This window comes from Carettochelys insculpta, chromosome 20, assembly GCF_033958435.1.
Source record: "Carettochelys insculpta isolate YL-2023 chromosome 20, ASM3395843v1, whole genome shotgun sequence".
NCBI classification, from domain to species: domain Eukaryota; kingdom Metazoa; phylum Chordata; order Testudines; family Carettochelyidae; genus Carettochelys; species Carettochelys insculpta.
The window spans coordinates 1521413-1536362 of record NC_134156.1 but is presented as its reverse complement, the minus strand read 5'-3'; the positions used below and the strand labels follow the sequence as shown (position 1 = coordinate 1536362).

At 54.3% G+C, this 14950-nt stretch overlaps 1 protein-coding gene across 1 annotated transcript in view; it reads left to right on the top strand.

Annotated features, from left to right (window-relative positions):
- Positions 1-14950, top strand: part of SHISA6 (shisa family member 6) — a 201838-nt gene that overhangs the window by 16413 nt on the left and 170475 nt on the right. The window lies entirely within an intron of this gene.

The window sequence follows — 14950 nt, the reverse complement described above, 5'->3', positions numbered from 1 at the left end:
AATGACCCTGATCTTGATATCAGGAGCACATAGACGCAGGCCGCAGGTCCCAGGACAGGTACTAGAGTGTAAAGGGCTGACTTGGCGCTCAAGAGACGTGGGGTCTGTCCTGGCTCTGCCAAGGACTGGCTGGGTGGGCTTGAACAAGTTGCTTCATCTCCCCCTTCAGTAAAGTGCTCTGGAAGGGCAGGATACAATGTGCAGTGTAAGACTGAGGGATTGGTGAGTGATTTCACTGCCTGCAGATCATTGCAGAGAGGGCATTTTAAATGTTGGCAAGGCTGCTGACCACCTATGTTGTGGAGTGAGGGGTGGTGGATTCTCTGTTGCTGAAGCCTTTACTCTGAGTTTGGGTGTCCTCCTACAGGATACAATCACATACAGTGAGGAGATAAGCTTGAGGCAGGAGTTACTGGGTGACAGTCTCTGGCCTGTAGGACAGGAGATCATACCAGACCAGATGAACATAATGCCTTTGGGATCTTCACAGGGAAACCAGTAGGCACAGAGAGAGCCAGTACTGTGCAAGGCTGTGTCCCTACATAGGGGGATTGATTGTTTTTAGTGTTAGTTTCAAGGGTCTAAGGACTTGTTCTTAAACTGCCTTGATGCTCTCCTGGTACGTGAAGGGGACCGCAAGGAAAGATGGATGGTGGTTGCATCACTGTCACACAAACCCCTGTACGGTTGGTTTTCACACATTGTACAACCTTAACTGAGTGAGCCCTCTGGATGCTGTGTTGCCTCACTAGTGATAATGCTGGTAAGGGCTCCATCGACTGACTGCTAGTTCCCAACCCCACGGATCTGAATTAGTCCCATTGTAGCTGGCTGATGTTTGGGAAGCTAGCCACTTGGAGAATAAATCCAATTTGTGTTCCTTTGGCTTTAAAGGCATCTACAAAAATCTGTACTTCTGCGGTAGTTTAATTTTTAGAACAGTTGCAAGAACTTCACATGCATCCCATGTTGCTATTTCTATTTTGTTGCCATTTTCTCACATTTTTATATTTTTCCTATGTGTACTGTTGAATTGTTGTTGTTGCTGCTTATTTTATATATATATGGGAAGAAGATTTCTGACAGGAGAGGACTCTGAACTAGCAGACAAAGGCATTACAAGATCCCGTGCTGGGAAGCTGAAACTTTACTAATTCACACAAGAAATAAGGTGCAAAATGTTAAGAGTGAGGGTAGTTGACCAGTGGCACATTTTTTCAGGCGTGTGCTGGCTTTGGTGTTATACGAACTCTTTAAATGACGGTAGGATCTTGCTCTAAAAATACACTGTAGTTCAACCCAAACCTGGGGGCTTTACACAAGAATCACTGGGTGAAATTCGATGGCTTAATTTATGCAGCAGGCCAAGTCAGATCATTGTAATGGTCCCTTCCGATAATAACATCCACTTATCAATTACAGGTTGAATCTCTCTAGTCCATGAGACCACGTGAAACTTGGCCACACCCATGGTAAGTGGTCATCCAGCTAACTGAAATCATGCCGGATTATGGCTGATGTCAGTCAAGAGAGTTTTGGATTAGAGAGGTTCAACCTGTATTAGGTTTTCCTGGCTGTGTTGCGGGAATGGTTAAAGAGATGCTGTTCACAGCAACGTCATGATTCTAAGCAGACTGGATCAGTTGACCATGAGCTCTAGCGTACCCACATGTTGCTAAGAATAAAGGGCCTGCGAGGTCCCAGGAGGACTATTGATCAGTGACTAGTGAACCCTGCAGATCTAGCCAGTGGAATCTTACCTGGGAAAGAAACTGAATAATACTGAGTGCCAGTGGAAAAGGAACTGTGCACTGCACTGTCTGTAGGAGACGGGATGTTTGTGCGGCCAGGGCTCTGGCATTTAATGGGCACTGTATCTCTAATGGGTGGAGACAACCACCAGAATTAAAGAGGACTTGGTGCCCTAGTCTTCAGGAGGCTTGAGCTTCTTTTGAGCGGGGCAGGGTGGGTCCAATGGCTTCCTTGCAGGCTAATGAACAAAATGGCGCTGTCTCCAGAAGGAAGATAATTTGGCAGGGAACTTGTTTCAGGCCAGCAAAGAATCAGAAGGAGAGACGAGGAGCTCCCGTCTGGTTCCAGATGAGCCCAGCTGGGCTCAGTGAGCCGGCTGAGATGCAACAATAAGGTGCCTATCACAGACAGAAAGTACCAGCAGGGCCGAAGGGCAGATTTACTAGGGCAATGGCTGATTCCACTGTCTGCAGTTTCTGGTGCCTCCTCAGCCACTGGCAGGCCAGGTGTGTGTTCCAAGGAGTGAGTAACAGTCTGGGTCAGGAGCACAGACACTCACTTCAGGTCAGGTTTCACAGCTCTCTGCTTAGCTCTTTTGGCTATTTCTCTGCGCCTGCAGCACCAGGCAGTACCCTGCATGGCAGCGCACAGCACAGGTGCTAATGCGGTTTCTGCAGGAGGAGAGAGGAAGGGAGGGAACTGCAGGAGAGCCACGAGTGCAAAGTTGGAGAATAATCATTCCGAATCTGGATTGGGAAAGAGCGTGCTGAGGAAAGCTCCTTCTACGCAGATGGGGCTGGAAGAGGCCTTGACGGGGGCCAGGCTGGGCAGTTCTGAGGAAAAACGTCCACAGACCTCACAAGGGAAGAGTGGGACTGACCATAAGCAAATGCTGCCCAGATAAAGCTGCTGAGGCTGGTGGGAGGTCTCTGCAGGTGTGCAGTACTGCTTCCGCCTGGACCCGTGAAAGTCTGGCTCTGGCAAGCAGCTTGTGTTCGTTTCCCTCTGAATTCCCAGCAGGCTTGGGGGCCAAGAGGGTGTGAAGGCACCTCTGTGCTCTAGCAACAAGAGCTGACGACGCTGCCGTTTCCCTTTCCCTCCTCCGGCTGTGGCACTCCCCCCGGTTGCCCGTCCCCAGGAGCTGTGATTCCTGTTTCGTGGGCTGCCATTTTGATGTTGGGAGCCAGACCACCAGGCAGAGGGGGAAGCTGGGCCTGAGATTGGGTGAGCAGGAGCTACACCTCTCCAGCCGGGCACCATCTGATTAGTATGAGCCACAGCACTTGCTGCATCCAGAGCCGTCCCTCCCTCCCACACAGCCCTCTTGCTATTTCACTCTTTGCTGTTGTAAACAACAGGTGAAGCCGGATCAGTCTGAGATTCCAGAGCATCTATCTAATCTCGCTCACTACTCGCGTCCCTAATGCGCTCATCACTGCAGCGCCTGGAGCCCTGAGGAAGACAGTCCTGTGTGTTTTCCCACTCGCTTCCCCGCAGCCAGGGCCTTTGCTCGTTGCCCGTATCTGACACCTGTTCAGCAGGCAGTGATGCTTCTTTGGCCTTTGTAGCAGACAACTGTGGACAAGGGTAAGGAAGACTGAGTGGACATCAGGAAACCTGCTGATCCACAGGGTGTTTGGGGAGTGTAGCATGTGAGCAGTGGCTCCAGGCTCAGAGAGAGAGAAGGGAACCAGCACAGGCGCGCGCAAGTGTGTGTGTGTGTGTGTGTGTGTGTGTGTGTGTGTGTGTGTGTGAGAGAGAGAGAGAGAGAGAGAGAGAGAGAGAGGGGTTTAACAACGTGGTGTGGAGGAGTGTTCCCTTCCAGACCCAAATCCACACAGCCACAACCAAAATAAAACTTGTTAAAGTGCCCTGGGCCACAGTTGCAGCTAGTGTAAATTAGCATGGCTCCAGTGAGGTCAGTGACGTGCCAATGTGCACAGTCTTTTCTCCCTGAGCCAGATCCTGCCCCCCCTCTGAGGCTCCTTTATACTCCAGCATTTTCTGCTGGCTGCAGTCCTGTAGGGAGCAGAGATTCAGCCCCCTGGAGTTGCCTTTTTGCAACATTTCTGTAAGAGGTGAGCCTGCGAGGGGTCCTCTCTGTCTGCTTTGCACCACCCAAGGCTGGTCCTGTGTGCTGGGAGACTGCCCAGGTGGGTTCAGCTCTCACTGGAACACTGGGGATACCTGTTGCCCAGGACAGACAGACACAGACCTCTGGCTGGCCTCAGGATCAAAAGCCCCGAGAGCGACACAAAGCTGCCTTTGCCTCCCAGCACCTCCTGTGCTGGGCAGTGCTTGTGCAGAGGTGCAAATGCAGCCTTGGAAGTCACAGCTTGACCCCCGTGAGCCCCAGATTTCTGAGAACCAACACAAAACAAGCCCAGTGAGCTTGGCATGAACCCGGGACCAGCCCACAGCTGGGGAGCTCCACCTCTGGGACAGGCAGCCTCGGTTCATGTAGCCAGAGACCATTTCATAGGGTTGCAAATCTCCTGTGCCAGCTGCCCAATTAGGTCTTTTGGGACCTGCAGCTCTGAAGAGCAACCAGTTCGTGGGCTTACCACTTTGAATGCAGAAAACCGTTCATGGCAAAGCTCTGTTTAGCCAGGATTTTCCAGAGACATGCACCGTCAGAGTGCTGTGTCCAGCAGTTTCTGCAACCCAAGGGCATATTCTGAGCTTGTTCTTGACAAAAGGAGTGCTGGAGATGGTCCCCCTCCTTCCAGAAGTTGTAACTAGCATCTGCTGCTAGCCAGACAAGGGAAGGGACACTGCCCGTGGTGTGGTGATAGCTGCCATTAAAGCCCTGCTGTGCTGTTGGCAGGCCAGAGCACACATGGATTGTGTAGGAGGGGGTAGTGATGTGCAGGGCAGAGAACTCCTCAGAGTCCAACTGCTTCCTTGGAGGTCCTCTGAACGCAGGCAAACTTTGGAGATTCTCTCCTTCCCACTTCCTCCTCCCCAACTCTCCCCTGTCCTTCTGCCAAGTCTCCAGACTGCCTCTGATTTGCTCCCCTAGCAAGTACAATCAGCTCCCTGGCTTCTCCCACTGCCCCTCCCTTGGCCCTGGGCATGTGCCCTGTGGCTTTCTTTCAATGGGGTTGCCAAGGATTGTTCAGAAATCTGCAGAGATGTAGGGCAGTTCATGTCGTCATTCAGAGGGAGCTCGAAGTGGGCAGAAAAGAGTACGCAGTCCAGGTGCCAACACCTTCCAGCCACTCTGCACCTGCAACACAGCCCCAAGGCATGGAAACCTGGGAAGGAGCTCCAGCAGCACGTTCATTTCACTCCCCTCTACTGGTGGCTCAGTTTTCATTCCTTTGAAATGAAAAGAACGTGAGAATGGTCACTCTGGGTCAGACCAAAGGCCCATCTAGCCCAGTGTCCCGTCTGCCAAGGGTGGCCAATGCCAAGTGCCCCAGAGGAGTGTACAGAACAGGTAACCATTGAGTGATCATACATCACAGCAATAAACCCAGTCCACCTTAACAATGGCCAGGAGTGGGGGTCTTCATAAGGCTGATTCTGTGAAAGGCCACCCCATGCTGCTTTACTTTCCTCCAACCACAGGGCTCATTTGAACTCCCCAGTTGGCCACAGACAGCTTCCCCCAGCTGGGCCTGAGAACTTCCCGCTAGGTGGCAGCTTGTCTGAGCATCCGCCAGGTGCCAGCCTGGGCCATACAGCTGGATGGCCTTGGCCATGTGTGTGTTACTGCAGTGCTGGGTGAGTCTGTGTAAAGCAGAGCAACCCGACTGGCCAAGGCCATGGTGGCAGAGCAGAGGTTGCTGCGTCGCTCTGCTTCCCTGGGGCTCCTGCCAGCTCAGTGAGTGCAGGAGGGCCTGCTGCCACTCCATGCCAGACAGCACAGTAATTTCCAAGGCCACATCCCCCAGGAGAGGGAGCAAGGGCAAGAAGAAGTAGGGGCGGGGGAGCAGGGGCTGGCCCTAGATGCAGGGTAGAGCCCTCCCACGTACGCACCCAAGAGGCTGCAGGGACTCATGCGCCAACCGCCGCGTATAGGACAATTGTGGAAACAACTGCTCAGGTGGTAGGTGGCCCGCAGGCTGCGAGTGTGGGACCCTGGCGTAAGAAGGGGCCGCAAGAGCAGGCTGAGGCCTGCAGGTGAAGAGCAAACCCCAAGGTGTTCTTCCATTACCCAAAACAGCGGTTTGACAGCTTATTATAGCCAGCTGGTGACCTCTATCGACTACAGTTAAATTGGCCTGTGAAAAATAATCGGGCAGATGACTTGTGACACCGTGAAAAATGTACGTTGTACTCAGAATCCTCTGTGCAGTGATTTGTCCCCCGTTCCATGGCTGCTGGTCCCAGCACACACCGGGCAGCCTTTGGCAGAGTGATGGGGGCCTGGCAGCCAGGTGTCATCTCGCTGGTTGGACGGATGGTTTCTGCCTTCTCACACAATCTGTTGCTGCTCTGTCAGCGCCCAGGAGCCATGCGAGCACCTTAGCTCTCAGCCTTAAAATGCTTCCACTGACAGCCTCCTCCAGCTACAATATTGCTGGGGTGCTGGAAAGCACCTCCCTCACTGCTGTCACAGACCGAGGCTCTGCCCCGACATGGGAACAGTCGCACAGAGACAGTGAGCAAAACACTATTTCTCCAGCCTGGGACTTTCTACAAGGCTTCCCACCAACCAGCCACCTACCCTGTGACACCACTACAGTTCCGGCCCCTGGCAGGCCCCTTCCTCTCTTCTCCCCTCTCTCAGCTCCTTGCAGCAAGCTGTCCGGGTTGCACCCTGGCCTCTCGAGACAGGCCTGAGTAAGTCCCTTCTGCACAGACCGGGTCCAGCTGCATTGCCTTCACACTTCACAAGCTCCTGATGAGCCAGAGGATGATTCAGAGTGATGCTCCTTGAACGGGGACAGCCCGTCCTGCCTGGAGCTGGCCTGCCCCAGCTATTTAGCCTGCTCACCACAGGAACAGAGGTGTGGGTCTTAATGAGCTGCCTGCAGAGAGGCTGATGCCCCATCAAAGAACAGCAGGAAGCTGCTCCCAGCAAAGTGGGCAAGTAAATGGTAGTACAGAGCTCTCTGGCCTGGGAAGGTGCAGCAGAGAGGCCTGATGTCTTGCAGAGGAAGGAGCTGCTGCTAGAGTGCAGATGCTTTGAGACTTCTGTGTTTTGTTGGGGCTCTGAGGTAAGAGCCGTGAAACCACCCTGCAGGGGCTCCTCGCCGAATGTGTCAGTCAGTGGAGATACACTGCAGTTACATGGAGGGTTCAGCTTCTCACAGAGTGGGCTGTTAACACTAAGGGGGAAATTGAGGCAGGCCATTGCAGAACCATGGTTACAGGGGTGCCTGGGAACTGAAGTGCCCCTTCCACAGTCATGTAAGCATGGCTGCGTGCAGGGAGAACTGGCTACTGGGTGAGCAGTGCACAGGTGGATGAACATGGTAGCTTAGCGGGAGATCTGTGCAGCCAATTGTACGAGTCAGGCCACAGGTGATTTATCCGTCCCAGGTGAGTGCACCCTGGGCTGGACATCAGGGTGTTTGGTCCTGCTGTGAGGGCCGGAGACTGGACTGGATGACAACTCAAGTTTTTTCCAGTTCTAGTGTTCTGTGGTTCTATAAATATTTTAAAATTTTGCACATTCTATTAATCCAAACAACACAACACAATGCACCCATATTCCATTGTTTCGGCAATATATTTCCAAACCCGTCAGCAAGTATGTCTGTAACAATGCACAAAAATCCCCCAGAAGTAGAGAGGTAATGAAACCCCTATAACTACCCAGCTCCTGTTTCTCTGCTCCCTCATCCCCATTAGAGCCCAGCTGTGGGTGGGGAAGAGGGGAAAGAAGGGCAGACACACAACTACTTCCTACCCAGGGCCCAGCCACATCCCCCAACCAACACTCCTAAACCTGCTACCCCATGCGCCCAGTCATAGCATCCAGCCAGCCCAGACACCTGCCTGCCTCCCCCAGAGCACAGGGATCCAGAGAAAGAAGCAGCTGGATTTTCCATCACAGGTTTGCATAGAGATTTGTGCACAGCACCTTCTCCTTCCCCAGGGCATTCTGGAAACTGCAGCTGTCAGGCTTCCTCTGTCTCCCTTTCTCCCCACACCCATGTCCTCTGTGTGCAAGCTGGGCTCATCTGGGTCCTGTGGTCCCTAGTGTCCACCAGCAATGCTGCAGCCCATTGCTGTGGGGGAAAGGAAATTCTGTGCGCACCATATTCATTTCTGCAAAATTCTGCGTTTTGCAGTGGCGCAGAATTCCCCCAAGGAGTCGAATTCTGCCTGGACTCAGCAATAGCAGCACAGGAAATACTTCCCACCCGGATGCCTCTGGGGCACTGGAGAGCTAGGCAGGCCACCAGGAATACTCAGTCCGTCTTCACTGCAGGATAGACCCTGTGGCACTGAGCCTCAGCCCCAGCCAACTAGCTCAAGCAGAGCTAAAAATTGCAGTGTGGAGAGCTAGGCTCTGAGATTCCCCTTCCTTGCAGATTTCAGAGCCCAACCACCCACACTCTCATTTTTGGCCCTCCGCCAGAGCCCAAATCAGCTGCCCTGGGCCAGAATGTCTTCTATGGCACTGTAAGGTACCCAGCGCAGCCTTGGTGTCTAGCACTGCTGCGGGGCCCCTCTCTTCAGGCACGGCTGGGACGTGTTAGGAGCACATTGCACGCAAATCCCTGGATTTCGCCTCAGCAGCGGAACAAGTGCGTTCTCGGGGAGGGGGGCTGCAACATCTGGCAGCTCTCAAGCAAGGACATTTTTAAGTGGTAACATGGCTCAGGCTTTGTTACGCTTGTCCCGAGAGCTCCCTGCCTTTCCTCTGACCCTTGCGTAGCTGGGAGTCTGGAGACAGGGCAATGCAATGCCCCTAGCAGTGCCTCCTACCGGTTCTGATGGATGGGCCTGGCTTCTCCTGGACCCCACCATGCCCTCAGCAGGGCGTCACTTTGCCTCCACCCCCACTCCGCTCTCTCCTGGCAGGATCACTGGTGCCTATGTGATAATACTTGTGAGTCTCCCCAGTCAGTGACCTGATATGGCAAACCTCAGGGCCACGTCCTGCGAAGAGCTACGACCCTCTGCCTGCTGCAGCAGTGAGCAACGTGGCTGATGGGTTCACCGCAGCAAAAGGACTCAGGTGTGGGAAGTCCCTCCCCAGCCTTAATGGCAGCAAGCAACAAAATCCCCTGGCCCTGAGCTCTGGCTTGAGGATGTATTTCAGGGTGTGGGGCGTGTCCCAAACCCTCCCCCGACACATCCAGTGTTCTCCATAATTTTTCCCACCCCAAGTGGGATTGCTTGTATGCTTGTTGCCTTCATATCGGTGCTTCCATGTGGTGGGGAGGGGCTCAGGGCTGGATGCCAGGTGCGGAGGGCTCTGGGGTGAGGCTGGGGATGAGGGCTCTGGTGGGAAAGGCTGTGGCTGGGAGGAGAGGGGTGCAAGCTATGGGGTGGGACTGCAGGGACGGGTCTGGAGTGGAGGCGGGTGCTTCGGGACTGCTGCAAGGAGAGGGACTCCCCATCTCTCTCACCTCACTGCAGTACCTGCAAAGGCTCCTCTCCCCATTGTGGCAGCGCCTGGGCTAGGCAGCAGGATAGGTGTCCCTCCCCCACTCCAGCAAGTGAGCGGAGGCTGGCTTGGAGCTGGGCTTCCCAACACTTCTCTGCATATTGGGAGCAGGAAAGGCCTAGCTGAGGTTTCTTGCTGTTAGGTACTCACAGGCCCATTCTCAGGGGAAACCTGCACTCAGGCCTGGGACTTGCCAGCCTTTCCCTGGCTGGCTCCAGCCTGCTCCTGGGGAAGGACACCCCACTCCCTCTTGTGGGCTGAGCAGACTGCATTGGCTCCCCCTCCCTACCAGGGCCAATGTGTCTCTCCCGCAGGCCCAGCACACAGAGCCCCAGGACTCTTGGTAATCTCCTGGGGTGGGGGGGGTCTTTTCAGTGTCTGGTCAGATCACTCACCTCTGCATGTGAAGGTGGAGGAAGGTTATCAGTGGAGATTTTGCCCCTTCTAATGCCTAGGCCTGAATATAAGCAGCACATGGGGGAAGAAACAGGCTGTGAATGCCCCTGAGAGCAGACAGTTTGAGATTCCTGGAAAGCTGTCAGTTCTCTTTGCAGGCTTCAGGAGACAAGCAGCCTGAACAGCAGAGAACTCAGAAAGCGGCACAAACAAGCCAGAGAACACACCTGCTGACTGAGGCCATCAGCATCCACATTAGGGTCTGTGTGAGATGCCCAGTCTGCTAACCCTGGATAGGCTGAAAAGGCAGCAAAGCAATAATGACCCAGGCTGCAGCCGGTAGCAGGTGTGAAGCCAGGGAGGTGCAGACACAGAATGGATTGCTTTAGCCCAGCCGTCTGCCTGTTGTTAGTAAACTGGTCCTATCAGGGAGGGACAGAGCAAGGAGGCTGTCAGCAAGTGATTGGGAGAGTCCAGCTAAGCCCCAGCTTTTCTTTCCCAACTCCCCACCTTTGTTCCCAGGCCATAATCTGTGGCTATGACTCTGACTCTGGGGAGTCTCTGATGGTTTCAGTCTGGAGCTCGGACTGTTTTTGGAGTCTGAAAAGCATCCAGGCCCTACAATTGCAGCGTAATTGGGTGGGGGTGTTAATCAGGGACCAGGCAAGAGGAGAGGTTAGGAGGACCGAATGCAAGTAATTGCATTTAGCTGAACTAAAGTGGAAGATCAGGGACAGAATGACCATGGGCTTCCCAGTGCAGACTGTGGAGCAGCCTTGGATGTCACTGGTGTAACTACACAGATGCTAGTGGAGGGACTCTGCATTTTGCTTAAGCTGTGTCTTTCTGATCAGGGCCCTTTAATGGGTTTGCAATAAATGAGTTCTTTGAATTAGCATGACCAAGGAATGCAGAGAGCTTTCAGCTGGGGAGAGCACATTTCGTCATTAGCCCAGCTGAATAGCATTCTTCTTTACTGGGTGATTGTAACTAATGCCAGAGGCTTGGCAGAGACTCCTTTCCTCCTGGCTACAGAGTCCTGGGAGTGAGGAGAATCCCTGCACAGCACAGGAGGGACACTATGCAGGGAGGGGGTGTTTAAAATAGCCCTATGCTGCTAACATGCACTTGTAATTTTCTGATGGGCTTAATGCCCCTGTGATTCTCACTGCCACATGGTGGGCACCCCGAGCTTTCGTGTTTGTCAGTGAAGAGGGTGGGAAGTATCTGGAGCCCTGCGAGGTAAGGGAGTGGCCTGGGGAAGGAGGTTGCTGAAAGAAGCTAGGATGGGGAGCCCCCCCTTGGTGGGAGCACTTGGGGTAGGTGAAAGCTGGCAGAAAAGATTTCCAGGCCCATAAAGCTGGATCCAGAGGAACCATGAGAGCCCCAGGGAGCGAGGCTTTCCTGGCGGGGCCCCTAGGGCCAGCTCTTATGGCTGGGACATGGATAGGGCTGTAGTCGAGAAGCCCAGATGCAGGCAGGGCTGCCAGGACTGCATGGCCCTGTTTTGTTAGGGTTTCTGTGCACTGCAGTACTAGACTAACCCATCCAGGGCTGTCTGCCCTCTGAAAGGCTGAGGGGAGTGCTGCTGGGGGTTCTCACAAGGGAGCTGCAGGCAGGCATTCATGCTTTGTGGGCTTCCCACCTGGGACTGCCCTAGGGGACATTCCTGTTGGGACTGGCCTGGTGTCTGCTGTGACTGCACAGCGCTGGTTTCTGACCTGAGTTCTCTCCCTTGCCTAGGCCTGGTGCCCTGTGCCCATTCTAGCCTGGCACCACACAGCAGCCTTCAGAGGCTTTCCTTTCTTTTCTTTCCTGTGTAACTGGCGAAAACCAGCACAGTCCGACATTCTAGCTCTGTGGGGTGGTGGACACACCAGGGCTCCTGGTGTAAGCAGAAATGCCGCCGCTGCCGCCGTCCCAGGGGTGGGGTTGGCAGCAGGGAATTGAGGGATCTGGACCCTCCCTACCCCACTTGGTCCCGGCCCAGGGCCCTATGGGTGGCAGAACACTTTGCTACTGGGTCAGCAGGGATCCATCCCAACACGTGCTGAGCTACACACAGGCAACAGCGCAACCAAGCTACCCTCTGGTAACCCTGGGCTGTTTCCTCCCCTCCCTTCCCCGCCCCTCAGCGTGTGCCTGTATCTCGAGGTTGTCCTCTGTCTGCCCCGAGTGCACCGCCAGTGGCAGTCCCAGCAGCTCCTTGGTGTCTCCAGCGGTGGCTTGCTGTGGCCCGTCCTTGTCATGGCCCAGTCCAGGCAGCAGGCAGGAGGCATCTGTCTCCTCCGAAGGCTCCTGCCCAGCTGACCTGCAGGGCCTGCTGCCTGTGTCCCTACCTGTTGTGGCTCTGCTCCACACCACCCTCAGCAGAAGGCCAGGCCCCCGGCCCCTGACTCCTAACACCCACCAATTCCAACGGCAATCGAGGGCCTCGAGGCTGCTAAGCAAGGGGCAAGAGAGTGCAGGTGACTGGCTGCAGGCCATGCAGGGTCTGTGTTTGAGTTAGTAACTGCCCCGAAGGGGCTCAGCCACAAGAATGTTCCACACCCTTTCTCAGCACCTCAGGGACACAGCTACTGCCAGACTGGGCAAAGCCAGGGCCCAGGAGCCCATCTCCGCTGGTGGCCAAGGCCAGCTGCTCCAAAGGAAGGAGCGAGAAGTAAGCAGTTATGGGGCAAAAGGCTCCCGCAGCCCCTGGGAGTTAGTGACTGGCTTAAAAGCCCTGAAACACACAGCTTATACCATTCCCCAAACCCTTCTGTACATATTCACTCTGCAATAATAGCACGGGGCTTTTCCCGGGGAATTTTTGCAGCCATTTCCTTGCTAGATTAGCAGTCTATGCACAACCCTCCGCCTGGAGGTGGTGTGGGACCTACCGACCAGGTCGTCCCGTGGAGCAGAGATGGACCTGAGGGCTCCAGAGCTAAAGGCAGGAAGAGCTGCAGCTGGAACTAAAGGACCAAGTCTGCCCAGGCTGGCTGGTAACAGTATCTACAGTGTGATAAACGCTCAGAGCTGGCCCGGGTCAGCTGACTCAGGCTTGCAGGGCTCAGACCATGAGGCTGTAGAATTGCAGTGTAGACATTTGGGCTTTGGCCAGAGCGTCGGTTCTAGGTTCTTCAGTTCTAGGACAGGTTGCAGGGTTCCCTGTGAGCTGAGTGCTTGGGTGGCCGTCCAGGTGAGAGTCAGGTACCACCCAGCTGATTAGGAGGGTGCACACAGCTGGCAGCATGTGTTTCTGTTGGTGGCGTACATCTGCACATGCCTGGGTGCTCATCACAAAATTCATTCCACCCATGGATGGAAACAAATTAGAGAACACTGTCCCAGAGCCTTGGCTCCAGTCCAAACCCACACATCTGTACTGCCACTTTATAGGCCCCCCCAGCCCAAGTCAGCTGATCTGGGCCTCTGGTCCATGTCGCACACTCTTCATTGGGTTACGCAAGCATGAGTCTCCAGAAGTCCTGCACTTTTCTTTTGATTCATGCACGTGGCTTCTACAGAACTCCCTAAAGCTGGTGAATGGGTGTCTGGAGTCAATCACAGCCTCAGTTCCTCTCCTCTCGTAGCCTCTCCTGGCTATTACCATCTTTTCTGCTACTAGCTGCTCTTTTGAAATGTTTAACAAAGCTGCCAGGCTCCCACATTCAAGCGGCTGGTTACATTAACTGAGAGAAATCAGCTCACAGTCATAGTTCGTTAGGTGCATCCCTGTTCCAGGAGCAGTACCGGAGCTGGCATGTCCCTTGGCACAACACCTCGTAGGACTCCTGGCCAGGTGAAGGGTTGGTAAAAGCAGCAGAGCAAATGTACAGATTATGCTGAACAGCCTAATGTACCTGGCCATGGCTCTGGCATCACCTTTTGCCTGGCTGGACGGATATAGACCTTCCTCCTAGGTGGCTGTTTACCACATCCACTTGTCTCATTCCTTACTCAACCCACATTATTGCTTTTCTTTTATAACTTGCCAGCATGACAAATTCAGCCCCGGAACAAAGGAGCTGATTTCATTACAGGTAAATACATCTTCTCGAATCCTCATAAATCACGCAGCGAAAGCCAAGCAGGAGGTCACCCAGGGTGAAAATCAGAAAAAAGTCCTGTACCAATTAAAAGAACTTGAACGCGAACAAGCCTGCGATTGATTAGCTGAGTGCAGCGAATGAAGGTGCTGGACGTGCTGTGCTGGGTGGCAGTCACTGCACAGGGGTGTTGTTGTGGTGTCAGTGAGCAGTGGTGCTCATCCATGCACAGGTGTGATTGTGCGCATGGCGGGAGAGTGGAGCTTATGACCAAGCTGTAATGAGAGAAGCCCGGAGTGCTGTAGCCAAGCCTATATTGTATGTGGTATGGGGTGTGCATGCAGAAAGCTGCACGTGCTCACTCCAGCTACAGCCTTCAAGTGCACCTGGGACAGCTGAGCGCCTTTGGGGCTTAGCAATGCTATAGAGGGGCAGTTCCCAGGAGACTGGCCGCAGGCTGAGTCAATGGGAAGTCTCAGTGCCCGCACGTGGCCACGTTCCTTTCCGAGCGAGCCCAACCTGATAGGCTGGCTAAGGGCATGTCTCCACTCGCAGTGCTGCAGAGGTACGGCTGGAGCGGCACAGCTGCAGCACAGGGTGGAGACGCTCTCTGCGGACAGGAGAGCACTGCCCTGTCCCATAAAGCCCCACCTGAGAGCGGCCATAGCTGTGTCGGGGAGGAGAACCCCCCCGCCACTCCCGACATAGCACTGTGCACACTAGTGCTTATGGCAGTGCACCTGTGCCGCTCAGGGAGGTGGACCATTCCTAGGCTCAGCCAGTGTAAGTGGTCGCATTGAGCTGGCCTAAGGGAGTCTAATGCTGACCGTTGCCTGGGAGGTAGTTCTGAGCCATCTGGAGCTGTGTAACTTACCCGATATTTTTATTTGTGGCTATTTCACCAAACAAGCTCCACTCCTGCAGCCCCTGGGTGTTTGGTTTGGCAACGATCTCTCAGGGATCCGGTCCTTATGCTAGGGCCTTGGGTCACTAGTCCCCTGGACTGCGTGTCTTCACACTCTGCTTCCCCTATCGCACACGCACAGAACTCCCTGGAGAGGAATACGCCATTGAAGCCGTGGTCTAATGCTCCTTGCGGGGAGCGGAACACAGACCTGACTTCACCAGGACTGGCTAGAGCACAGCTGAAAAGCTCCAAAAGTCCTGCAAGGCCTCTTGGAAGGCAGGTGAATAT